This window comes from Schistocerca serialis, chromosome 2 (genome assembly GCF_023864345.2).
Source record: "Schistocerca serialis cubense isolate TAMUIC-IGC-003099 chromosome 2, iqSchSeri2.2, whole genome shotgun sequence".
NCBI classification, from domain to species: domain Eukaryota; kingdom Metazoa; phylum Arthropoda; class Insecta; order Orthoptera; family Acrididae; genus Schistocerca; species Schistocerca serialis.
This window is the reverse complement of record NC_064639.1, coordinates 63,258,140-63,285,961: the sequence shown is the minus strand read 5'-3', so window position 1 is coordinate 63,285,961 and position 27,822 is coordinate 63,258,140. Positions and strand designations below refer to the sequence as shown.

At 40.9% G+C, this 27,822-nt stretch overlaps 1 protein-coding gene across 1 annotated transcript in view; it reads left to right on the top strand.

Annotated features, from left to right (window-relative positions):
* The window catches only part of LOC126455728 (phospholipid-transporting ATPase ABCA3), a 526,358-nt gene that overhangs the window by 100,113 nt on the left and 398,423 nt on the right, over positions 1-27,822 (top strand). The gene's annotated exons all lie outside the window — the stretch shown is intronic.

Here is a 27,822-nt window from a genome sequence, read left to right as displayed (position 1 = left end):
GGATGCAATTTTTCTCTTTGTGTGGTAAATTTTGAAGCACGACATTTTGCACAATGCTACTTTACATTCACTACACTGGTAGCTTGTGTCTTTTCGCCACACTTTTCCAGTCAGTTTTTTTCCTCTCAGAGAACACACTACGCACTGTTTTTGTTTCTGTTTCTTATCAACATCTGTCTCAATCTTTTCAGGAAATGATTTCCAGTTGGTAGTCTTGAGAGTCCAGATGGACCAGGTTGGGGTTCAAGATCTTTGCTTTGTGCAAGATATGCACAGATAACTGTCATGAAGTGAGATATTGTGAGGCATTTTCCAGTAACCTTGTTGTATAATATGCAGGAATTTACAGTCACCATTAGTATAACATGGAATGCCAACTTTCTCCACTACTTCACAGTTCGATGTTCAAATGCGCCGTATGACAATTGCTGATCTGATAAGTCAACACCAAATTTGTTTTTATTGTAGTCCACTACACAGGCTGGCTGTGACTTCTCTCTTCCTCTCTGATCAGTGAAAGTGACCATCTCAGCAGTGTGCCTTGTACTTATCATATGCACATTTCTTTTGTCCTTCCAACATAGTGCTAATATATTTCCTTTACGCTTGAAAATAAATTCACCTCGCTGAAGGTTCGGATCTTTTATAGCACGAGGCAATCCCTGCCAAGATTTTCTTGTTGTTCCCACAAGAGCAGTTTTTGCAGCTTCCAGTTCTGAAGCAAGTATTGGACTTGTGTAGAGTCTGTCCATGAACAAAGTGTAGCCTTTTCCTGACAGATTTGCAAGCAACGTCTTTACCAGAGTCACTGAGTCAGACCTTTCACCCACGTAAACAGAGAAATTCCAGATGTAAACTGTGTCAGATTCGGTTAACATGTACAGTTTCATACTGTATTTATTTGGTTTTTGTGACGTGTACTGTTTGAAATACACACGACCTCGAAATTTACACATGCCTTCATCTATTGTAATTTTTTGAGATGGTGTATACGCACGCTGGAAATTAGCACACACATTATCTAGGAGTGTCTCACCTTGTGCAGTGGGTCATAGCCAGTTTCTCCTTTCCTCTTAGCTAAGGAATTATCACTAATGTGGAAGTTTCTCAAAATAGAAAGAAATCTGTCACGGCTCAAGATGTTTGGACAGAAATTACACGACACAACAGGGTTCTTGGACCAGTGCTCTCGTATACGTGGCCTCACACACAAATATGGACTACAATTGACAGAAACTTCCTTATTTCCATAAGTGTAACCCCTTTCCACTTTGATAATGAGCAGGTGGATGAAAGGGAATTTGTGCTTTGTAATCTCCTGATGCATTGTTGAGCATACAGATTAGTTTGTTCCTTTACATGTTTCATCATACTGTCTGTCAGGAAATGTGAAAAAAATTCTAGAGGTGCACTGTTCTGGTCTAAACTGACAACATTGCATATTCCAGATTGTCCTGAGAATAGATCGATATCTGGTGCATGATCAGTAGTTGTCGAACCTTCCTCAGAATCGGTGTGGCGCGCAGGTCTCGGCTTCCCCATCACCGTCAGCCTCGATCATTCTTCAGGCACAATGTAGATGGGATTACTTGCTGCTGAAGTGCTTGGACACCTGCTCTCCTCTTCTGAATCTATCAGAAGAGTAGTTTTTGCAAACAAAATCATAATTACGTACTGAGAGTTTTTCCAGTGAAAATCTGAACAAAAATTATACATGTTTTGTTGTCAGAATTCTTTACCTGAACTGCCAGAAACTTCTTCTTGAACATAGACCTCATCATCATCAGTCATCTACAATATCTTCCTCTGACAAATCAACGTCACTTTCTTCTAAATCACTTTCTTCTTTTGTCAAGCCACGCTTCGCCATGTCGATGCTACTGAGACCGCGTGGGAAAAAATCGCCGCTCACAAAACCCGACAAATAAAAACGGAAGCACACCCTTCCACAGCATGCCCACACCATCTAGTGACCAATACTCGAACTACAGTCTGTGCAGCACCTCCCAGACAAGCGGGAGCTGTAAGAACACACAAGGGAAGGAAGGGGAAGAACAAGAACACGCGCCCGTAAAATTATGGGCGCCAGACTTTTGGGCAGGCTGCGCACGCCTATATTTTTATGGGCGTTGGTGCCTAAGTGTTAAGATGTTCCGACACCGTGTCATCAATAAGTTTCCATAAAAAAACCATAACAACTTGAAAATCAAAGACATCCAAGTTTTGACTGTTTCCTTCCTGAAAGTAGGGTCCATCACACATTGCTGAGCATGAGTTTCAGTCTCTTCATCAACTCAGAGAAGTAGTATTTCAAAGCTGTCTTGTGTTTGTTGGCCCCATCCTTTCAGATATCCTCAGATATCTGAAAAAAAGAAAAGAAAGGAGCAAATAGTCCAGAGGCAACAAATCTAAAATAAAATTATGTTGTAGTGAAAAGACTTGTTCTTGAGCGATGGACAGGTGATTTATTACAGCAAAATGTACCAAGGCATCACCATAGGGCAGGAAAATACCATTAGGTGCAGAGGGCTGAGTGAGCTTGTTGGTTTCCATCTGGCAGCATATTATGTCAACCTATTCCTAGGCCATATAGAGGACAATTTCCTAGTCATCTTGTATCCCAAACCTCTCACCTAGTTCAGACTCATTGATAATTTTTTAACACTTCTACTTAATTATTATCTACTTGTCAGTAAGGTAATCCTCAAAACTTTGAAGACAGATGAACTGACTTATCAAAAGTGCATGTCATCTGATGTTATCTAGAATCATAAGTAGAAGGTTAAAACAGAATTTTTCTCCACATAACTGAAATATTTGTAGATTGCTTGGATCTTCATGGAGTGTGTGATTTACAGTGAAAGTGATCGGTTCCAGTTTTTAAACATTTTTTCTTCTGCTCTTAAAGCTGATCAAACCCATCACGACACATTGCAAAGAGGCCGAGTTGTACAGTATGTCTTCGTAAAACGACTGACTGGTTCACAAATCAAGAAACATACGTTTTCACAACTTTAAATCTTAGTGAAATAATATTCGAGTAACTAACGCAGGTTACTCTTCGAGATATCAGCTCAAACTGCCCGTCGCAGCTGCCTCGCTGCTTCCCTATTTATATATTCTAACTAATGGATGGTCACTTCGACCATTATTACTTAATAATGATGACATATTTTTAATCGTATTTACAATTAAAAGTTACAAAGCTAAGATGTTCTGATTACACAGAATAATACGTCTAAAATTACAAAATTGAATAATATGTGAAATTTATAATGTAAAAATGTTTTTAAATGTGAAAATTCCATCTAAATATGAGTATAATAATGAACTTCACAAAATTAATTAATACATGCTAATTACACAATGATTCACATTCCTAACAATAATTGAAGCTAAGAGGGTAAAACAAAACATGTTTTGATTGACAGAATTTGTAACAGATGCCTAAAATTTTATAATTAGGTGTATATCTGGTTACAACAATACAAGTTTAATTAATAAAGTCATTAAGTCAGAATGTTCTTTACAGCTTTCATCCTAAATTTACGTTTTACAATATGTGCCTTCATTTGTAAGCAACAGAATAACTTCTCGAATGAGTAAACTACATTCATAAAAGTCCAATTATTTCAAAAATTACAGTTGGTGATTAATACCATATATTTTATTCTTATCATGTTCACTAATTAGTCTCCAATTTAGTGTCATTTTTATGAAATTCACGAATCACCACAATACCAATCATTTTAAAGTGAGGTATTGTACTACACGATGGCAGGGAATCAAAGTTTTCATTAGGTCTTTGTATATTAGGTATGTTACAACTTCTTAATGACCCGGACTGAGGATGAGGACACCATATCCGTGTTGCTCCAGACACTGAACAGCTTTTTCCCATTTGCTTCACCTGGTCCCCCTCTACTCAACAGCTTCCTCGATATTAACCTCCACCTCAAAGATGGCTGCGTCAGTGTGTCCATCCACATCAGTCCTATTAATCACCAACAGTATCTCCATTTTGACAACTGCCACCCATTTCACACCAAGAAATCTCTTCCATTCACCCTAGCCACCTGATGCCATCTGATATGCAGTGATGTGCAGTTCTTCTGCAAACCACCTGCCCCACCTCGTAAAACTACACCTGAAAGTGCATGTATATGTATGTGTATATGAATTGTGTTGTTTTTGTTGTTTTTAAATTGCAGTACCATGACATGTCCAGTGTCTTTGTAAAAGTGGTCTATGGATGAATAAAGCTACTACTAAATTAAACAATGGAAGTATGAGCTGGAATATCAACAATATCAGAAAAAGGATAGACTGCTATTCGTCATAAAGATGACATGTTGGGTTGCAGACAGACACATTAAGCTTTTGGCTAAGCTTTTCCACAGTGGCTGAAAGCTTAATGTGTGACAGTTGTTTTGTTGTGCCTGCCCACAACTCGACGTATCATCTTTATGGTGTGTATTACCTATCCTTTTCCTTATACTGTTAGAAATACTACTACCACTACTAATACGCATTCCGAGTGTCTCACCGATGTCTCGACAGACCGCAGTTAACCTCCCCACTGTGTCCAGAAGCAGATATGTTGCACTTCGTCATTACCGTCCCACACATACCCACTGACCACAGCACACCACGTGATTCGGTACCATCTACGCATACCTCCCACAGTGGTATTCTGCTGCTGACCCACCTTACCCGATATCCTTGTCCGTCCCTGTTATGCTCCCAGCCCCTTGCCCCACAGCTTGTATCCGTGTAACAGACATGGATGCTAGATACTTTCCTCCTAGTCTACCTACTCTGACCCTAACGTGTCAAAGGTGGGGACACCTGTGAAAAAAGCCGTGTGGTCTGCTCAGCTGCAAACACTGTACAGCATCCTATGCGGGTGTGACCACAAATGAAGTATCTTTCCACAAAAATGGCTACCACCAAACGGTGGCCAGCCGATCAGTATTTTTCTTACCGACACCAACTTTTCTGGTTTATGCAGGACAGAATTGAAGTGGACTCGGAGGCCTCAGGCCATTTCTGCACCGTTTCGAGCAGGAGAGGGGGAGGGGGTGGCAAGGTTTCGGGCTGGTGGAAACCTAGTAAAACTATATTAACAAATCAATCACTTTATTACAACCTAGGCAGCTACACTCAGATGCCACAGCGGGGCAGCTGTGCCCCTTGCAGCTGGCAACCGGCCGTCGGGTCCCAGTGTACGAGCCACAGAACGTCGACACCTGCAAACAGCTAGTAGCAGCTATCCCAGTTAGGTATGCTGCTCTACTTGGGAGTAGTATAAGCAGTGCAGATGACTACGACATCTGCAGAGAATGCTAGCCTCCCAGTGGGAAATCCCTTCCCTGCAACTGGCGGCACGAGGCCTCACGGTGCCTGCACCGGTGTAGAAGGGAGAGCGTCTGTATTGCGCTGGTTGTGACCCACTACCGGCTCCCCTCCCCCCTTCCCCAGGCAGGAGTCGAGTAGCTGCTGGAGTGAATCCAGAGTGGCTCACCAGTGGAATGGCACTAAGCCTCAGAAAGAGATTTCCGCGCTAGTAGGTGTTATCGCGGTGGTGCCAGTCGGGCTCTCGGCAGCTGCTCGTCGACCCGTGATGCGGTAATGCTCCGCTCAGCCCCTTCACCATAGTCAGTCTGCCGGGCTGTGAATAAGTCTGCTAAAAAGTCACAGTTACTTTTATAATACTGTGTCTCGTTTATCGTACCGATGTGCTTCTTCTTGTCACGTTGCTGACAACATTTCTGTAGCGCGCCGGTGGAGAAACTGCTCGGTCCATTCTATAAGACGTCTTGCACTCGTCGGCAATGCTGCACAGCTTCCACAGAATTGTCAAAAGATAGTGACACCACTAGAGAACACTCGCTGCAACGTATCCTTTGTTCCAGTAATGTCCCTATCCACAACCTTCACTATTCCCTGTCCGTTATGTGCCTCTGTCCCCTTCCATTCCCTGACCCCACTCCAGTCTCACACGTGCCTGCTACCCCACAGCACATCTGCATACCATTTTCTGGCCCCCACCCCCACCCCCTAACCCCCTCCAATCGCAGACTCGCAATGCTGCGCCTAGCAGCCCACTATCTTGATCCTGTCCCTGCACACTCCCACAGGAAGCACTACAGTTACTTCCCCTTCCCTGCCCCACAACTCCTCTGTGTCATCTTTCCCCGCCAAGTCGAGTTCACTGCTCACCACTCACCAATTCTCGTAAACTGATGTACAGCCCGGAGAGCTGTGTGCTTACCAGATGCCGCTCCGTATCCACATCCAGTGACACCTGGGGGCTGAGGATGACACGGCGGCCGTTCGGTACTTTTGGGCCTTCCAAGGACTGTTCAGAGTTTAGTTTAGTTAAGTTTTTATGAATGTGTGTGTGTGTGTGTGTGTGTGTGTGTGTGTGTGTGTGTGTGTGTGTGTGTGTGTGTGTATGTATTTGTTTGTGTGTGTTCTGTGTCTCACTAGCTTAGTCTGCTTTTAAATGTTCATTTAATATACACCACTACAGGTAAATCTCATTATACTCTATAGTTACATGTACTGAATTCACGTAAATATAGGCTCATCTTCTATGTCAAATATGATGTTAGGTTCTCATTTACTAACATGTTAAGTTTAAAATAGCAGAGTTTCTTAGTATCTATATAAAAAATAACCAGTATCACCTTTCTGAATCACTTTTTAATGCAAAATTTTTCATTTAAAACTTTTACACTGAAACAGACAATACTACAATAAAATCACTTTCATTAAGTCCATCTACTTCCAAACAGCCTCTTAATTTTCTACATCAGAAGAATCTGATGTTGCTACAGACAGTTCAGTTTCCACAGTGGATTTCCTTACACACAAATGCTTTGTAGCTGAAGTGTTCTTGATAGGAGCTGGAACTGCCACACTGTTTTGCAAAGAAATGCTTAACTGTCAGCTGTGTGTCTTCTTTGCCAGTTGATTATGCAACTCTTTGTAACATATTAAAAGAATTTTCAACTTCTCTCTTCACTATTGCACTCCTTACTTGTCAAGGATCACATTCTTCAAAAATGCCTTTTCTTCATCTTCAGCTTTCTGATGGGCAGAACTTCCTGAACTTCTGTTTCTTCTTTATTACTATTCTCTGTGAAAACTGTCAAAGTTTTGTTGTTCAGCTCTGTGGAATGAGAATTTAGGAGATCACACACATTCTGTTGTGTCCACCCAGTTCACAAGAAATGTTCACATAGATTTTGAAGAGCAAAATTTATTTAACAAGAGAGAATATGCCTTCTCTGACTTGTATTTGACAAAGACAATTACTTCTCGAATATGGGAAAACAATATTGAAAAGGAAGTCTTTTCTGGAGTTGTAGAAGAACAACTATATTTATAAAGCCGCTAAAGGCCTCAATGAAACAGTCAATGCCGGTGGAAGAACTAATAAACATCAGTGTTGTCTGAAGTCTGAAAAACTTAAGGAAGAAAACGAACACTCCAACAAACAGTTACTAAATAGTGCACACACAAAGCACTACACTAGCCAAAATTTGAGTCCTGATGGGATAATCCACAGTTAAAGTTCTTGAATTTTTAATCACAGTATGAGGTAAAGTCCCCGAAACACAGTTCAGTTTCGGAGTTTCAGTACGATAAAACACAATCCTGTTCGGAGTAGAAACAAAGATGGGAAATCTTACAGGTCCACTAGTTGATCCATGCAATGAAACACGGCATCATCATCATCATCATCATGGCAGCTCCAAAGTGACTTCCCGATTGATGGAATGTGACTCCATTTGGTGCCTGGCCCAGGAAACCCACTCGGAGTGAACTACTCAGCAACTACTCAAGCACTGGGCACCAGGATGCCGTAGGCACCACTTTCAATCACAGAGAATAGGTCTGTGGTGCCAGCGGCCTCCATTGGCACCTGGAATGCCATCCAGTGGCCAGGCAGATCGTGTTTGTCTGCAGGAAGTCTCCCACTGCTGCACAAATTATGTGATCGTTCCCCTCAAGTGCAGTGACAATTGTTGGTCTGCCCACAGCATGTTCTCTTCATTGACATCAGTGAATTTGATCTGCCATGCCATGTCTGCAAATACACTTGTTGCAGTGGTGTTGTCACTGCTCACTTCACCTTCTAGCACAGGTACAGCTTTGGCTGTTGTTTCCTTCATGCACTAGTCATACATTTTGAATCAATGTCAGTCTGTGTGTCTCTAATAACATCGATCACCATCTTAATATTAAACCAGTCAGAAAATCTGGATGGTAAGTTCCTATCACATTTTTCTATGAGATTGAAGAAAGTTTTATGCACATAGCATGCTTCAAATATAAAAATAACTTCCTGGTCCATGGGTTGCAGGATGAATGTAGTGCTCAGTGAAGGAAACAGGACTTCAGTGTTTTATTTGAATCAGTAATGGAAAGTGGGTGGCTGAGAACAGGTGGAGAATAATTTTGAAAAGGACTTTTTAGTTCTCACAGTAGACTTTCAATTCTCTGTTCAGGCCATTAACAAACTAGTCATTCAGAACAACAGAAGTCATCTAAGTTTTCTTGTTCCATCTCCAATGAATGCTCAGCATAATGATTTAGGGCTCTAGTATCTTGAGAGTGGTAGATCATAATAGGTTTTAATTTGCAGTTCTCACCAGCATTTCTTCCAAAAAATGGGTGCCTTGATAATTTGCACTCATAAACCCAGTTGCTGGTTTTTCTTCAGTAGAAATGAACATGTACCTGTTTTTAAATTCTTCAACTCAAACATCAACTGCTTTAGCGGCCTCTATTGTCATTTTAATGTTGTGAAAGGCAAAATGGTACTCGAAACAATTAGACCAATGTGAGATGCCCAAGGAAGGTGGTAGATTGTCCCCTTCTTTTCTTAAATCTGTATACAAGATATTTGCTTTAGCTTGAATAGCAGCCCATGAGAAAGGCTCGTGCTGTGAGTTGTGATGCTCAGTCCAATGGCTAACCATCTTTTCCATGCTTTCATTGCCTCAGGTCACTCTAATCACACTTTACTCAGCTGACTATTGAGCAGTTTCTTGAATTGATTCTGCATTGTCACGAAAAGTTCTCACACTGGATTCTCTAACACCCAAAAGCTTGCTGAATGTCAACAATGCACTCACCTTTCTCGTAGCATTCCAAAACTTCTAACTTTTTTCTAATGAATATGAACTTCATACACACATCTTTCCCTTGACAGGCACACTTTCTTTCCTTTTACTCGATATTCATGTATTTAGAATATGTATTTAATCTTTTCATGTTGCCCTTGAAAATGTGTATTGGGATGTGCTAATGCATTTGTGGCAATATTGAGCAGACGATGCACCACAACAAGTGAATACTGTTCTCTTTTGAGTGTAAATTGATCATCTTTGCCACTGGCGGCATAATAACTCGTGTTGATTCTCTTATATTTGTTCTTTGTAATGTGTGTTTTTGCTAAATGATTATTAGAAACAATCCTTCAAATTCCTCTGCTATAAATATTTATATGGTAAGTTCCCAAAGTGGTGACCATGAAAAAAAAGAAACAGAGAAACACACATTGTTGGAAGGAATGGATTCACAACCCCAAATATTGATGGTGAGAGTTAAGATGGAACAGAGTTTTTCATGAGACTCAAGACCCTTGATGGTTAATTTGCCTCCAATAGAAGCTACACAGAATAATGTTCAAGAGGGGGATAGCAAACGTCCAAGGTGGAAAAGTTAATCTTCCACTGTTCTGGACTGTGTTTACAAAAGATTTTTTCAGAAGATGGTATGGGGAAAAAAGAGCCTGTCACAGATACTCAGAACCCTTCACATTTTAGTGGGGCCAGATCTTCTTCCTCGCCAGTCCCTACGGGTGCTACGGTTACAAAATCTTCCAGCCAACATCGGTACTGTTGCAGCAGCACAGACAAATTCATTGTTATAGGACTTAATTAAGATGGTAGATTCTATCACAAAAATTTAGAGCAGACCTCCGTGCGTACAACAATCAACACTATGTGAGAGGAGGGCCCTGAGAGAGGTGTAGAAACAGACAAGAATAGTATGAACTCCGTAACAGACATGAAGGATTCACACTTACAATGCACATCAATAGGATGCACTGTGAAACAACTGGCAACCCAAGTGGCTAGGCTCAGTATGCAAGTAGTTGCCCATCGACAACAGATACACAGTCACAGCAAGAAGAAGTGCAATAATATTGATGGGGCAGTGTTGCTGGTATCACAAATATTTTGGGTACCTTGCTTGCCATTGCACTCAATCCTGTAGTTCCCCAACCTGCAAAGATGAATGTTAAAGGGCATCAAAAACCACATAGGCACCTGGAATGGTATAAAATATGCATAAGTACAAAAACAGTGGTGACCTCACACAATAGTTTCCCAATGACGGTTTGTGCATGACTGTGCTTCGGGTGAGAAATTTCGGGTGGACACAGGGTCAAAAATCAGTGTTTATCCGAGAATGGCTGCAGACACGAGGAGAGCAATACATACAATGTATTGATAGCAGCTAACAATTTGAGAATTCTGACATATGGGAAGAGACGGTTGGGACTACAACTGAGCCAAAATTCTCACCCATCCTGGACTTTGATAATTGCAGATGTGTTTCATCCTTTCATAGGTGCAGAGTTTCTGTACAATTATTGTCTCGTGCAAGACTGTGTCAACTGTCAATTAGTGCCAGTTCATACAGGAGAAGCATCGTCTACAACACCTTCTCAGTGAGGTTCCACACCGTGCGAGGTGGCTGTGGCCAGCCGCACGAAGATGTCCGGTACCTCTTCCACGTCATTCGTGTCAGGGTTCATTCCCGTGATTCTGCAATGATCCACAGTGACGTTGGCACACACAGGTTCACCATGCGTGAAGAACTGTGGAAGACACTGGCATTCGGTTACAGTAAGCAATGTTACAGCACTATCCACGGACGGCCCATTTCACAAATTACTACGCAACTTCCCAGCACTTATGGAACCTGCAAGTGCCATTAGGAAATGTAAACATTTCACACAACATCACATCTAAGGACAACCTGTGTCCTGTTGGCTCCAGAGAGGCTGCTCACAGTGCAGGCAGAGTTCAACTGGCTGCTGAAAACAGTTATTGCAACTAGTTCTGACAATGTATCGGCATCACCAAGTCACACGGATCAAAGAAGAGATAAATACTGGAGAATAGATTGTGATTATAGGGTGTACAAAGCACAAACAGTTCTAGATCAGTACCCCATTCCTAACATGACGGACTTCCACAATACCGTTAGTGGCGTGACAGTATTTAGTGTGATAGATTGAGCAGAATTGTGGTCCCATATTCCAGTGGCTCACACAGATATTTAAAAAAACAGCAGTGACTATGTCTTTCAGACTTTTCGTGCCATTCGGTCTCAGGAACGCTGCAGAGAAGTGAAAGAGATTCGTGCAAAAAGTGCTACAGGAGGTGCGATTTGTGTTCCGTTGCACGGATGACATTTTAATATTCTCTGCTTTAGTAGATCAGCATACTGACCACCTGTGGCAGCTTTTCTGTCAGCTACAACATTATGGTATCATTATCAATGAAGCAAAGTGTGTCATGGGAAAAAGTGAAGTTCATTTTCTGCGATACTTAGTTTCCTTGGTACGGTTGGCATCATTATCTTAGTTGGTCAAAGCCAAGCAAAAACTGTCTCTTCCTAGTGCTTACAAAGACCTTCTCAGATTTTTGGGTATGCTAAATTAGTATAGACACCATTTTCCCGGGCTAAACCCTTCGCGACGTTGCTCGCCACAAAGAATATTACAGGCAACTGAAAGATTCCTGTGACTTCCGAGGCCAATACGGCATTCCGAGACCTTGAGAAACATCCGGCGTTGCTAGGACATCCAAAACTGAGCAGTCATGTAGCTGTTATGGTAGATGCAAGACAAACAGCAGGAGACGCAGCCTTGCAACAAAGGCAGACAGGAGGTGGCAGCCGCTTGCTTTGTTCTGCCTAGTCTTGAATTTGATGCAACAACAACAAAAATGGAGCGGCATCAACTGTGAACAGCTTATGATATACTTGGCAGTCCAACATTCTCGCACAGTCGTAGAGGGGAGACATTTTACAATCTTCGCAAACAACGAGCCCCTCGTTGTTGTTGTCCAGTGAAGTATGGACCTTAAGTCGCCGCATCAGTTTAGGCGTGTTGAATATATAACTCAATTTATAACCAAAATGCAGCACATAGCAGGAAAGAATAATGTGGTAGCAGATTGCCTGTCAAGAATTTGTGCCAGTCAGCAATCTATTCGTTGGGACAAGTTAGCGGCAGAGCAGCATATCGATCCTTTTTTTATGCAGTCTTCTCCAGAAATAATACATGGGATTGCAATTCAAAGGAGTACCATTTGCAGAAGTCTCGGGAGGATTTTGGTGTGGTGTAGCGAGAGGTCAACAGTGGCCCTATATAACCATATCCCCAGTGAGTTTTTGAAACGCTTTACAGTCTAACACACCCAGGTATGTGAGCTATGGCTAAGACGGTCATTTTCAAAGTGGTGTGGCCCGGGGCGCAAAGAGATTGTGAGGCTTCGACATGCACGTGTTTAACATGTCAGCGAAACAAAATTGGAAGAAGTGTTTGCATTGATTGCTCAATTTCTGACACATGCAGGCGGATTTTTGTGTACCAATGTGGACATTGTCGGCCCTTTCAGAGCTTTGCAGGACAGCATTTTACGAGATGGTTAGAAGTCACAATACTTACTCATATATTGGCAAAATTGGTGGTAAAAGAAATGATACACATGTGGTTCTCTGGATTTGGCCTACCACATGACATTAGCATAGATTGCAAAGGCAATTTGAAATACAACTGTTCAATGAGCTCATTTTATTATGTGGCTGCAATGATATGTATACAACGATCTACCACAGTGGAACGTTTCCATCACGTGCTCAAGAAGTTGCTAATGTGTAGTCAGTTAGAGTGGGCAGAAGCACTTCCATTTGTCTTAATGGGATTATGCACGGCAGTGGTATTATGCATGGCAATAAAGGAAGATATTCAATGCTCTCCAGTGCAATTAGTTTATAGTGTATAACTGTGAGTTCCAGGAAAATTAATCCTCCAGACTCCACACATCAAATGGAGCCGCAGTTAAGTACGCAGTTCGAAAAACAGCTCAGAAATCGAATGAGGAACGTACAACCAACCAATCCCACCAGACTTTGTATACGAAAAGTATGAAAATATTCATGCACATGGACTTAGGAACAACATCCCATGTATTGCTTATGGATGAAGCAGTTCATCTCCTATACTTTATGCCATAATCTGGTCCTTAAAAAATGATAGAAAGCTGGAGCCACACCTCCAACAGTGATAAATATGGGAAACATTGAGGGGCTCAAATCAGCATGCACAGAAGGTGTCACCTTTCTTACTCAGCCTAAGACATCACTTTCTGAGGGGGAAACAGACAAGCTGATGGGTAGTGACAACAGACATCGAACCTGACGTTTAAGCCACTCAACAGAAGCAACCTACATCTGCAACCAATGGTTACATGAGGACTGGCAGGCAAGTAAGGTGGAAGTTCCATCACATTGTGGAAGCACCTGCCTTTAAAAATAAAGGAGGGTGGCAGTTGGGGGGGGGGGGGGGGGGGGGCGGGGAGCAGCGATGAGGTGACATCGAACTGACAATGCACCACAAGTTCTCTTTGGATTGTGAAAGGATAATCTTTGCTGCTGTCAGCATAGTAACTCGTGTAGATTCACTTATAGTTGTTCTTTCTAGTGTCGGTTTTTGTGAGATAGAAATGAATAGTTATTAGAAGCAACCTTTTATATTCTTCTGCAATAAATACATATATGGTGTGTTCCCAAACATTACTGCTTCCGCATACTATTAGCAGATGGTGCATGGGACTTAAAAGAATAACGAAACTGCATATAATGGGGGTCTATCTGTATATACACTGATGGAAAAAAATCACAACACCAGAACATAATTTATAGAGAGTAATGAAATTTCGAGAATACATTTGTCTAGGTAACATATTAAGTGATGAATACTGCAAGATCACAGGTTAAAGCAAATGGGAAATGCTTGGACATTAATAACCAGGATAACTGCCAGAATATTATATGCATGCATGCTAGTGTAATGCACTGTGTCGTAGAAGTGCAGGATGGCAGTTTGTGGGATGGAGTCCCATGCCTGTTGCACTTAGTCAATATAGGGCGATTAATGCCAGTTGTGGATGACACTGGAGTTGTTGTTGATAATGTCCCATAGGCCAAGGCAACGTGTCATCACTATATAGGGCATTTTCGGTTACAACAGCGGTATGTCGGAGAGTGTTATCTTGTTGGAAATCAACCCCTGTAATGCTATTTATGAATGGCAGCACAACAGGTCAAATCGCCAGATGGATGTATAAATTTGCAGTAGGGGTGTGCAGGATAACCATGATTGTGCTGCTGCTGTCATATGAAATTGCACCCCGGACCATAACTCGTCTCGTGCAAGACTTAGTCAACTGTCGATTGTGCCAATTCGTACAGGAGAAGCATTGTCAACAAAGCCTTCTCAGTGAGTTTTCATGCCATGTGAGGTGCCCGTGGCTAGCTGCACGAATACATCCAGTACCTCTTCCACGTCATCCGTGTCAGGGTTCAGTGCTGTGATTCTACAATGATCCGTTATGATGCGGGGCACACATGTGGTCACCAGGCCTGTTAACTGTTTCGAGGGGAATGGGATCATACTACACGAGAAGTGTTACTCCTCTGGCATTTGGCAGTTAGTTTTGACCAAACATGAATCGAATTATACGGCAACAGAAAAAGAGTTACTAGCCACAAAAGTTTCAAACTTTGATACGGGGATCCAAAACTGTGGTGTATACTGATCGTCAAGCTCTAGCATTTCTCATGGAAAGTCATTTATTACATAGGAGACTGATATGGTGGGTGTTATCCTTACAAGAGTACCAGACTGAAATTAATTACATAAAGGGTTCGTAAAATGTCGTTCCAGATGCCCTATCATGTCTTCCGTTGGGAAAGAACAATATGGTATGGACAGAAGGTCCTGGAGTTACTTACAGTATCAATTATTTAACATTAAGTTGGACTAACAATGAAGTATGCAATTCAGCCTTACGCATAAAGAAGTATATAGCCGAAAAATCCATATTTTAAAGATAAGTGATTGACAACTAAACAAAGTTTAACAACAGAGGATAAAAGATCAGAATGGTTGATTCATAAAGATGTATTATTCTGGAAAATAAAGAGAGTAAAGTTCAAATGGAGACTATGTATACCAGTTACAGTAGAATTAGACTTCATTACATTTATTCACAAGAGATATGGACACTTTGGTGTACAAAAGTGCATAAAGTATATGGTAAAATTCAATTATTTTAAGAACTTAAGTAGAAAAATATTAACAGTTATAAGAACCTGTGAAGTATGCCAAAAGATGAAGGAAGACAATTGAGTTGTAGTTATATCCTATAATACCTAAGAGATTTCATGACCTTTCTGCAGCAAATTTTTTTGGTCAACTTCCAGCAGGCAGGGGTTGGAGGAACGTGCATATTTGTGCTAATAGAGTGCTGGTGCAAATATGTTAAGCTCTACCCTATCAAACATGCAAATGCTGAAACAGTAATTTGCTGTCAGACATAATATTTCAGAGAATTGAGAAACTCACACAGATTACTGACTGATAATGGCCAACAATTTATGAGTCAAGCATTTAAAGAATTTTTAGCCTATTTCTAAATATCACCCACAAAGCAAGCCCTGTAATGAACTATGAAGGATATTTCATGTTTTTGTAGGACGTATTGTTCCACAAAACATATATCCAGGGTGCAGTTAATTCCACAATTTCAGGTACTGATAAATGAATTACTGCATGTGACAACAAGATTATCACCAGTAGGGGTAATGAATTAACCTTCCATAGGAGAACCATTGTTAAAAATGTTTAGTGGGGACAAAGGGGAAGAATTAACTATAGGTGAAGTACAGAGGCATGTAGAGAATAGCCTACCATATAATACACAACAATGGCAGCGGTGACAGAACAGTATTGTCCAGGTACCAGTTAAGCTTTAATACATGATCATCATTTAAGTTTTAATACTAAAAGAGGGATCATATCGAGTAATGGTGCACCACATCCTAAAGCATTCTTTTTAGTAGAGCCAGAAAGTGGTAATGAAAAGAGATTATATTACTTGATGAGACACAAAGGACAACCAATGACACTATATCGAGGACCCAAAGGTTAATGAGCATTTATACACACACACACACACACACACACACACACACACACACACATTATATATATATATATATATATATATATATATATATATATATATATATATATATAAAAAAAAAACAAAGATGATGTGACTTACCAAATGAAAGTGGTGGCAGGTCGACAGCCACACAAACAAACACAAACATACGCACAAAATTCAAGCTTTCGCAACAAACTGTTGTGTGAGTGTATACCCGTCCTTTTTTCCCCCTAAGGTAAGTCTTTCCGCTCCCGGGATTGGAATGACTCCTTACCCTCTCCCTTAAAACCCACATCCTTTCATCTTTCCCTCTCCTTCCCTCTTTCCTGATGAGGCAACAGTTTGTTGCGAAAGCTTGAATTTTGTGTGTATATTTGTGTTTGTTTGTGTGTCTGTCGACCTGCCAGCACTTTCATTTGGTAAGTCACATCATCTTTGTTTTTAAATATATTTTTCCTACGTGGAATGTTTCCCTCTATATATATATATATATATATATATATATATATATATATATATATATATATATATATGTTTCCCTCTATATATATATATATAGAGGGAAACATTCCACGTGGGAAAAATATATCTAAAAACAAACATGATGTGACTTACCAAACGAAAGCACTGGCACGTCGATAGACACACAAACAAACACAAATATACACACAAAATTCTAGCTTTCGCAACCAACGGTTGCTTTGTCAGGAAAGAGATGATGTGACTTACCGAACGAAAGTGCTGGCAGGTCGATAGACACACAAACAAACACAAACATACACATGAAATTCAAGCTTTCGCAACAAACTGTTGCCTCATCAGCAAAGAGGGAAGGAGAGGGAAAGACGAAAGGATGTGGGTTTTAAGGGAGAGGGTAAGGAGTCATTCCAATCCCGGGAACGGAAAGACTTACCTTAGGTGGAAAGAAGGGGTATTCACTCACACACACACACATATCCATCTGCACATACACAGACACAAGCAGACAATTTCATATTTTACATAAAGAGGGGAAAGAGTACCTGTCCTTGTAAAGTTGGAGAAAAGATTAAGTTCAAAGGAAATGAAACAGCAAATGCTTGAAATAAGGTGAAGTTTTTTCCACACTAAAAGGATGAAAAAGAAAACTTATAAATTATTTATGTGGCTTACCTGTTCTAAGCTTCATTAGAGGGATACTGGCATGTACAGAGGTTTGATACTTATGGAAAGATACTGTGAGATAATCTTGACGAAAGTGCTAAGGCACAACCACATTCCTGAGTACTAAAAATAAGTGATAAGATGAAAGTGGCATGTATTTATTAGAAATCTAGAGACAAGAAACAATTAGAAACTATAAAACTGTATAATGAAGAACCTGAATAAAAGACTGAATTCTTGAGTAATGATGCAACTTTTAAATTGTGGAAGTAATTTATTTGACAATGAATAATTGTAAATTAGATAATAGGAAATTTCTTGATAGTAAATGTTGAAATCATGCAAGGCATTTTAGTACATGTGAAATCTTCCATTTGGGTCGGAGAGCATGTAGTGTAACATGACATTTAATTAGGAGATGCCATGGTACACTCTTAGGCTCTCTGAGAAATGGAAGATATTCACATAATGTAGAGAGAAAAACTATTATTTCAAGTTAACTGAGCTACAGTGGAGCAAAACATTGTCGGTAGGCTTCTGTTTATGCAGAGCCAAGAATATACACAGGATTTGCACCTCCTGTGGGCAGTAGTGGTGAACGGAAGTCATCACTTGCTGTGGTGGACATGTTATTCTGTGCAGCTGCTGACGGATGGCGTTATGGTGGACCACCAAGGAATAACTGAAGAGCAATGAACATTATGTAAAATGTAATGTAATTGACTTACTCTACTTTATCAGAGAGAAGTAGGAGTCTGGTGCTCATAGTAGAGTGCATTGTATTAATGGTTAATTTGACAATATATAGATGAAATGATGGCACTCTGATTGGGAATGCTTTATGTTTATTTGAGAAGAGACATGAGCTCTTTTTCCAGCTAATTCACAAAATCTTCAGGATAGAGGATCCGAGCACAACGAAGAAGATTATTAGCTGGACCTGAATAGCAGGACCAGCTATACAAGAGAAAGTTGTAGGTGACCGTAGTATTCAGAAGATATTAGAAAATAAATTGAATCTAAAACTAAAAAAAAGATATAAAAAAAGATTGTGTGCTATTCTGGAAGCACATATGCAACTAATAGGTTCGGTGTCTCACTGTGAGCACTAGGCACACGATATTAGATTTTCATAAGTGAGTATTTGAGTATCAAATCATGTAACATAAATGGCCATATCTTAGATTGAAATCAAACAATGGAAAATCCAGGATGGAATGTAACAATATGAGAGAAGGAAAGTTGCTACTCACCATATAGCGGAGATGCTGAGCCGCGATACGCACAATAAAAAGATTCACGCAATCATAGCTTTTGGCCATTAAGGCCTTTGTCAGCAGTAGGCACACAGGCGCGTGCACACACACACACACACACACACACACACACACACACACACATGCAAGCGCAACTTTCTCACAAATCTGCAGTCTCAGAGAGCTGAAACTACCCTGCGAGCAGCAGCACCAGTGCATGATGGGAGTGGCGACTGGGTGGGGGTAGGAGGAAGCTGGGGCGGGGAGGGGGAGGGAGAGTAAGGTGGGAGTGGCGGACAGTGAAGTGTTGCAGTTTAGACGGAGGGTAGGAGAAAAGGTGTGGAGGGGGGAGGGGGTAAGTAGCGGAAAGGAGAGAAATAAAAATAAAAATAAAAGAAATTAAAAGACTGGGTGTGGCGGTGAAATGACAGCTGTGTAGTGCTGGAATGGGAACAGGGAGGGGGCTGGATGGGTGAAGACTGTGACTAAAGAAGGTTGAGGCCAGGAGGGTTACAGGAACGTAGGATGTATTGCAGGGAAAGTTCCCACTTGCACAATTCAGAAAAGCTGGTGTTGGTGGGGAGGATCCATATGGCACAGGCTGTGAAGCAGTCATTGAGATGAGGGGTATCGTGTTTGGCAGCGTGTTCAGCTACAGGGTGGTCCACTTATGTTTTGGCCACAGTTTGTCGGTGGCCGTTCATGCAGACAGTCAGCTTGTTGGTTGTCATGCCTACATAGAGTGCAGCACAGTGGTTGCAGCTTAGCTTGTAGATCACGTAAGTTTGGTGGACGGCGGAATACCGTGGTAGGAGGGGTGGGAAGGATAGTGGGTAGGACATTTCTCATTTCGGGGCACAACGAGAGGTAATTGAAACCCTGGCGGAGAATTAATTCAGTTGCTCCAGTCCCAGATGGTACTGAGTTAAGAGGGGAATGCTCCTCTGTGGCCGGACTGTGGGACTTTGGGAGGTGATGGGAGACTGGAAAGATGAGGCACAGGAGATTTGTTTTTTTACAAGGATGGGAGGATAATTACAGTCAGTGAAGGCTTCAGTGAGACCCTCGGTATATTTTGAGAGCGACTGCTCGTCACTGCAGATGCGATGACCACGGGTGGCTAGGCTGTACGGAAGGGACTTCTCGGTATGAAACAGATGGTATAGCTGTCGAAGTGCAGGTATTGCTGGTGGTTAGTAGGTTTGATATGGACGGATGTACTGATGTAGCCATCTCTGAGGCAGAGGTCAACATCTAGGAAGGTGGCTTGTTGGGTTGAGTAGGACCAGGTGAAGTTGTTGAGGTTCTGGTGGAATGTGAATAAGGTGTCCTCACCTTCAATCCAGATAGCAAAGATGTCATCAATGAATCTGAACCAGGTGAGGGGTTTAGGATTCTGGGTTTTTAGGAAGGGTTCCTCTAGATAGCCCAGGAATAGGTTAGCATAGGATGGTGCCATGCAGGTGCCCATAGCCATGTGTTCCTCTCCCTTTACTGCACAGTGTTCTACTCATCACTGTTGATGCCACCTCCCTGTACGCTAACATTCCTAATGCCCATGGCCTTACCACTCTTGAACACTACCTTTCCAGACGCCCTATGGATTCCAAACCAACAACCTCCTTCCGAGTCACAATAACCAACTATATCCTCACCCACAATTGCTTCTCCTTTGAAGGCATTACCTACAAACAAATCTGCAGTACAGTCGTATGGGAAAATCTCCACTTCATTGCTACCTCAGAGATGCTGCCCCATCACTCGTGCACCGACTATAACACCGTGTTCAAACTCACTTAAATCTTGATAACCTACCATTGCAGCAGCAGTAACAGATCTAACAACTGCACCAGACACTAGTTATCTTATGTAGGCATTGACAGCTGCAGCACTGTAATCTACCTGTTTATATATCTCTGTATTTGAATATGCATGCCTATACCAGTTTCTTTGGCACTTCAGTGTACATCTACATACAAGACATTTTACAGTGCATCATGGAGGGTACTCTGTACCACTACTAACCATTTCCTTTCCTGTTCCACTCACAAACAGAATGAAGGAAAAATGTCTGTCTTTGTGCCTTAGTATAAAACCTAAATTCTCGTATCTTACCTTCCTGATCCTTACGTGAAATTTATGTTGGCAGCAGTGGAATGTTCTGCAGTCAGCTACAAATGACAATTTTCTAAAATCTGGCTTTTGCCAAAGCTGCTCGAATCGACAGATGGCAGATTTCTGTATTTGCGCCACTGATAGTCACTAGAATGATTCCCGATTCATCCGTTCTGTTCATCATCACGTGCCCTCAGCACCACCGAGCAGCATACAACCTCACGGTGGGGAGTGGTCATAATGTTTTGGCTCATCAGGGTTGAGCTCTATGGCTTGCCACCGTATTAATCTTTATAAATCCCACAATACTTCAAGCGACAACTGCTCAACTTATTGGGTGCTGGCTGCTGGTTACTGCTGGCAAGTAGCATATGCCGGTGTCCATGTTGCGATGGGCTTTTTATGGTTGTGTCTTCTGAAAGATAACAATTGAATTGCACTTGAAGATGGATGATAATAAACATTGTGGGATTTCTATCTAACATTTCCTGCTCATTTGTTATATACAAAGGGACTTATTACATGGGTTTATCACTCAAAGTAATATGTCTGGAAAATTCTAATTGTGTTTAGTAAGTCTTCAAATTATTCTATTCAATAGCCCATGCGCTTCATTGTCAGAGCATAATGTACAAACCTTTCACCTGGGTTCTGCTTCTTCAAATCTTTATGAAGCAGCCACAAAACCACTGTTTTTGGGAGTTTTAACCCTCCTGTCTTTGATACTCTGTTTAATCAGTTCAAGTGAGAGCTACCTCACAGTTTAGATTTCTTGTTTCTCACTTAAATCTTATGAGGCAAACATCTAGATGGTTCCTGTGAAAAAGGTACAGCTTATTTGTTGCCTCATCCTGCCCATTTCAAGGTTCTGCCCCACCCCCAATGTTATCATCATTGATGGGGTTTTAAACACTTACCTACATCTACATCTGTATTCTGCAAGCCACCTTTCGCTGTGTGGCATATTTCCTTCCTTAAGTACCTTTTACTGTATAGACTTGGCATCATTCTGTAAGTTTCTGGATGCTGTTTACCACGAGAACATCAGATGGGCTGATGAGGCATCTCAGCTAATCTGTGTAGCCACTATGCCAAGTCAGACTATTGACCTCTTGTTTCTATATGGTAACTTGTTATAGTGCTACATAGATACAGATTCAAATCTTTCCCATCACACCATTGAGAGTACCACTGTTAAGTGAGCTATCGAGTGGTCCACCATCCATGAGCCTTGAGACAATTTGTGACATGAGTACTGGAGTATCTGGCACAGATTGAGATGGCAGACATTAATGTCATGAAATTGTACTGGGAAAAGTAGCATCATTGGGTGCTTATGAAGTTCAGATTACTTTTAGCATGATACAGTTTATCTAAATATATATTTCACTGAGCATAAAATTTTAAATATATTTAACTTGTCCATGCTGTTATAATAACTAAGACTGTAACACTGAATTGTCAGACAGAATGTGTGAACAGCACTTACCCTCGGTATGTGAAACTCTTAATACTGTTGACAGTGCCAACAATTTTGTCTTCTGATAGTTTTCGTTTAGATGCAAAATTATGACGTATGCTGCTGTTCCATCACTTTCACTTAGTGTGCCTAAGTGGTCGACTTACCAAGCAAATTATCAAATACTAACAAAGAGATAGAGGGGATGGCCAGTACTTACCTCAGCTCAGTATAGCTGATAGATAACACAAAACAGAACAGAAAATTTAGATTCCTAGCTTTCGGAACTTTGTTCCTTCATCAGGGAGGAGAGAGGGGAAAAATCATTTACAAGGAAATTATCAGTGTAACATGCAGAGCAGCCTCTTGTGGGCAGTACACTGTTGAAGTTGTGGGCAGTGCACGGTTGAAGTTGTGTCCATAAAAGGCAAAGAGCTGAGTCCAAGCATCTTGAATTACTTAAGCTTACTTAACAACTGTGGCTACATTTATGTGCGAAGCTATTCATTAATGCCTATATACCTGATGTTCACCCATGACAGCCTTTTAACTTTGCTATCAATATACAGTTCCCTGTACAATGTACCAAACAAAACATCTATTGATGTATTCATTTTTTTCTGTTTCATTGGCAGTAGGAAATTATTGTTTCCTATTATATCCAATATTTATGGAAACCTATTGTGTCTGTGACAGTTTGCTAAAGAGCCACAATTTTTGAAATACAGTGTTGGGAACAGCATTACTTATTGCGGCTATTGTAAAATGATGATTGTTTCATCATTGAGTATTGACCTGTGCCACCATCTGTCTGTGTTTACATGAAGTTGAATTACATATAATTTCTTGTTGTTGTTGTTGTGGTCTTCAGTCTTGAGACAGGTTTGATGCAGCTCTCCATGCTACCCTATCCTGTGCAAGTTTCTTCATCTCCCAGTACCTACTGCAACCTTCTACTTAGTGTATTCATCACTTGGTCTCCCTCTACGATTTTTACCCTCCATGCTGCCCTCCAATACTAAATTTGTGATCCCTTGATGCCTCAGAACATGTCCTACCAACCGGTCCCTTCTTCTCGTCAAGTTGTGCCACAAACTCCTCTTCTCTCCAATTCTATTCAATACCTCCTCATTAGTTATGTGATCTACCCATCTAATCTTCAGCATTCTTCTGTAGCACCACATTTCGAAAGCTTCTATTCTCTTCGTGTCCAAACTATTTATCGTCCATGTTTCACTTCCATACATGGCTACACTCCATACAAATACTTTCAGAAATGACTTCCTGACACTTAGATCTATACTCGATGTTAACAAATTTTTCTTCTTCAGAAACGCTTTCCTTGCCATTGCCAGTCTACATTTTAATTCCTCTCTACTTTGACCATCATCAGTTATTTTGCTCCCCAAATAGTAAAACTCCTTTACTACTTTAAGTGTCTCATTTCCTAATCTAATTCCCTCAGCATCACCCAACTTAATTCGACTACATTCCATTATCCTCGTTTTGCTTTTGTTGATGTTCATCTTATATCCTCCTTTCAAGACAATGTCCATTCCATTCAACTGCTCTTCCAAGTCCTTTGCTGTCTCTGACAGAATTACAATGTCATCGGTGAACCTCAAAGTTTTTATTTCTTCTCCATGGATTTGAATACCTATTCCGAATTTTTCTTTTGTTTCCTTTACTTCTTGCTCGATATACAGATTGAATAACATTGGGGAGAGGCTACAACCCTGTCTCACTCCCTTCCCAACCACTGCTTCCCTTTCATGTCCCTTGACTCTTATAACTGCCATCTGGTTTCTGTACAAATTGTAAATAGCCTTTCGCTCCCTCTATTTTACCCCTGCCACCTTTAGAATTTCGGAGAGAGTATTCCAGTCAACATTCTCAAAAGCTTTCTCTAAGTCTAGAAATGCTAGAAACGTAAGTTTGCCTTTCCTTAATCTTTCTTCTAAGATAAGTCGTGAGGTCAGTATTGCCTCACGTATTCCAATATTTCTACGGAATCCAAACTGGTCTTCCCCGAGGTCGGCTTCTACCAGTTTTTCCATTCGTTTGTACAGAATTCGCGTTAGTATTTTGCAGCTGTGACTTATTAAACTGATAGTTCGGTAATTTTCACATCTGTCAACACCTGCTTTCTTTGGGATTGGAATTATTATATTCTTATTGAAGTCTGAGGGTATTTCGCCTGTCTCATACATCTTGCTCACCAGATGGTAGAGTTTTGCCAGGACTGGCTCTCCCAAGGCCGTCAGTAGTTCTAATGGGATGTTGTCTACTCCCGGGGCCTTGTTTCGGCTCAGGTCTTTCAATGCTCTGTCAAACTCTTCCCGCAGTATCGCATCTCCCATTTCATCTTCATCTACATCCTCTTCCATTTCTATAATATTGTCCTCAAGAACATCGCCCTTGTATAGACCCTCTATATAGTCCTTCCATCGTTCTGCTTGGCCTTCTTTGGTTAGAACTGGGTTTCCATCTGAGCTCTTGATATTCATACAAGTGGTTCTCTTTTCTCCAAAGGTCTCTTTAATTTTCCTGTAGGCAGTATCTATCTTACCCCTAGTGAGATAAGCCTCTACACCCTTACATTTGTCGTCTAGCCATCCCTGCTTAGCCATTTTGCACTTCCTGTCGATCTCATTTTTGAGACGTTTGTATTCCTTTTTGCCTGCTTCATTTACTGCATTTTTATATTTTCTCCTTTCATCAATTAAATTCAATATTTCTTCTGTTACCCAAGGATTTCTACTAGCCCTCATCTTTTTACCTACTTGATTCTCTGCTGCCTTCACTACTTCATCCCTCAGAGCTACCCATTCTTCTTCTACTGTACTTCTTTCCTCCACTGCTGTCAATTGTTCTATTATGCTGTCCCTGAAACTCTGTACAACCTCTGGCTTAGTCAGCTTATACAGGTCCCATCTCCTTAAATTCCCACCTTTTTGCAGTTTCTTCGATTTTAATCTGCAGTTCATGACCAATAGATTGTAGTCAGAGTCCACATCTGCCCCTGGAAATGTATTACAATTTAAAACATGGTTCCTAAATCTCTGTCTTACCATTATATAATCTGTCTGATACCTTTTAGTATCTCCGGGATGCTTCCATGTATACAGTCTTCTTTTATGATTCTTGAACCAAGTGTTAGCTATGATTAAGTTATGCTCTGTGCAAAATTTTACCAGACGGCTTCCTCTTTCATTTCTTAGCCCCAATCCATATTCACCTACTATGTTTCCTTCTCTCCCTTTTCCCACTGACGAATTCCAGTCACCCATGACTATTAAATTTTCGTCTCCCTTCACTATCTGAATAATTTCTTTTATCTCATCATACATTTCTTCAATTTCTTCATCATCTGCAGAGCTAGTTGGCATATAAACTTGGACTACTGTAGTAGGCGTGGGCTTCGTGTCTATCTTGGCCACAATAATGCGTTCACTATGTTGTTTGTAGTAGCTTACCCGCACACCTATTTTTTTATTCATTATTATACCTACTCCTGCATTACCTCTATTTGATTTTGTATTTATAACCCTGTATTCACCTGACCAAAAGTCTTGTTCCTCCTGCCACCGAACTTCACTAATTCCCACTATATCTAACCTACCCATTTCCCTTTTTAAATTTTCTAACCCACCTGCTCGATTAAGGGATCTGACATTCCACTCTCCGATTCGTAGAATGCCAGTTTTCGTTCTCCTGATAACAACATCCTCCTGAGTAGTCCTCGCCCGGAGATCCGAATGGGGGACTATTTTACCTCCGGAATATTTTACCCAAGAGGACGCCATCATTATTTAACCATACAATAAAGCTGCATGCCCTCGGGAAAAATTACGGCTGTAGTTTCCCCTTGCTTTCAGCCGTTCGCAGTACCAGCACAGTAAGGTCGTTGTGATTATTGTTACAAAGCCAGATCAGTCAATCATCCAGACTGTTGCCCCTGCAACTACTGAAAAGGCGGCTGCCCCTCTTCAGGAACCATACGTTTGTCTGGCCTCTCAACAGATACCCCTCCGTTGTGGTTGCACCTACAGTACGGCCATCTGTATCGCCGAGGCACGCATGCCTCCCCACCAACGGCAAGGTCCATGGGTCATGGGGGGGTGGGGGGGAGTAATTTATTGTAGCATTTTCTCACGGAATAACTTTATTTCTGTAAGCTCAATAACACTGTGTAGATCTCAGAGAAACAACATTTTTCTGTCATAGAGAAAGAAATACTATACATGACAGAGAAAGAAATACTATACATCTTACAGCTGATGGACCTCCATTTTATGCCACTGACATTTTATGTTATGTAGAGTATAGATGTGTGCCATATGACAAATGTTTCGTGATTTTGTATAGCAAAACAGTTTTGTTACAGCTGCCTCATTGTGCATGACAATCCCTAATCTGTTAAGCTGATGATACAGCTTTATGTCCTTTTGCATCACAACATTCCATATCCTGATAATATTATGCGAGAACCCCTTGATTCTGCATTAAATTGGTATGCAGCCAATAAATTTGTTTATAATCCACCCAAACTCAAAAGCTTGTGGTAGGATTGTCCAAGGAAATAGAAAATAAATGTGTCAAACTCTTAAAAATACACATTAATGCCAAAAAACTCAGTTGGGAAGAGGATATCAAGCATGTGAAAACTGAGATGTATGGTCGGTAATAATTATCTCTATTTGACATATAAAGGGCAGTCAAATGTAAATCAAACACACATCACAATTGGGCGATGGAATGCTTCCATTCAAAAGTAATCATCATATGTGTTGGCCCCTGATGGTCTGACTGAAACCAATGTCCATGCATGTCTTTCTTCGCATCACCAATGATGGAAAATTGTACGGTGAACGATCTGTGCTGTAGTGTTTCCTAACCAAATTGCAGAATTGTAGTCTGTATCTGATTGGCAATGTGGGGCAAGTGTTATTGTGCAACAGTGTGATTTCATCCAACAGCTTCCCTGCTAGTTTCGGCTTCATGGTGCATCGCAATTTCTGCAAAAAGTCTTCATAGCGATGCGCATCGATTGTGGTTCCATGATTGAGGAACTTGACGAGCAAAATTGCATGATAATGCTCGTTCCCACACTGCCAGTCAGATGAATGCCATGCTTCAACTAAAACTAGTATCACTTAATAACCTCAGTTCCTCTTCTTTACTTGTTGTTTTCTATTTTTCGATTATCCTTCATCTCCTCCCCATGTTATCTTTTCCTTTCTTCTGTCCATGTTGTTCCCGACTTCTGATTTCTTCTGCAATGAAAGCCTTCTACATTTAATATTTTATTCTTAAAAATGTTTCTGTTAGGTATTTCCAATTCTTTGATGTTTCAGTCTAGATCTTTCCATATTTCTGTTATCCATGCTATTGTTAATTTCTTCTTCCAGAAGTAGACAAATATTTGTTCCACGAACCTGTTCTCATTCATTCAGAAGAAGTGTCCTAAAAAGATTAATCTTCTTTTAGCCATTACTGCTGATATTTTCTCTATATTTTT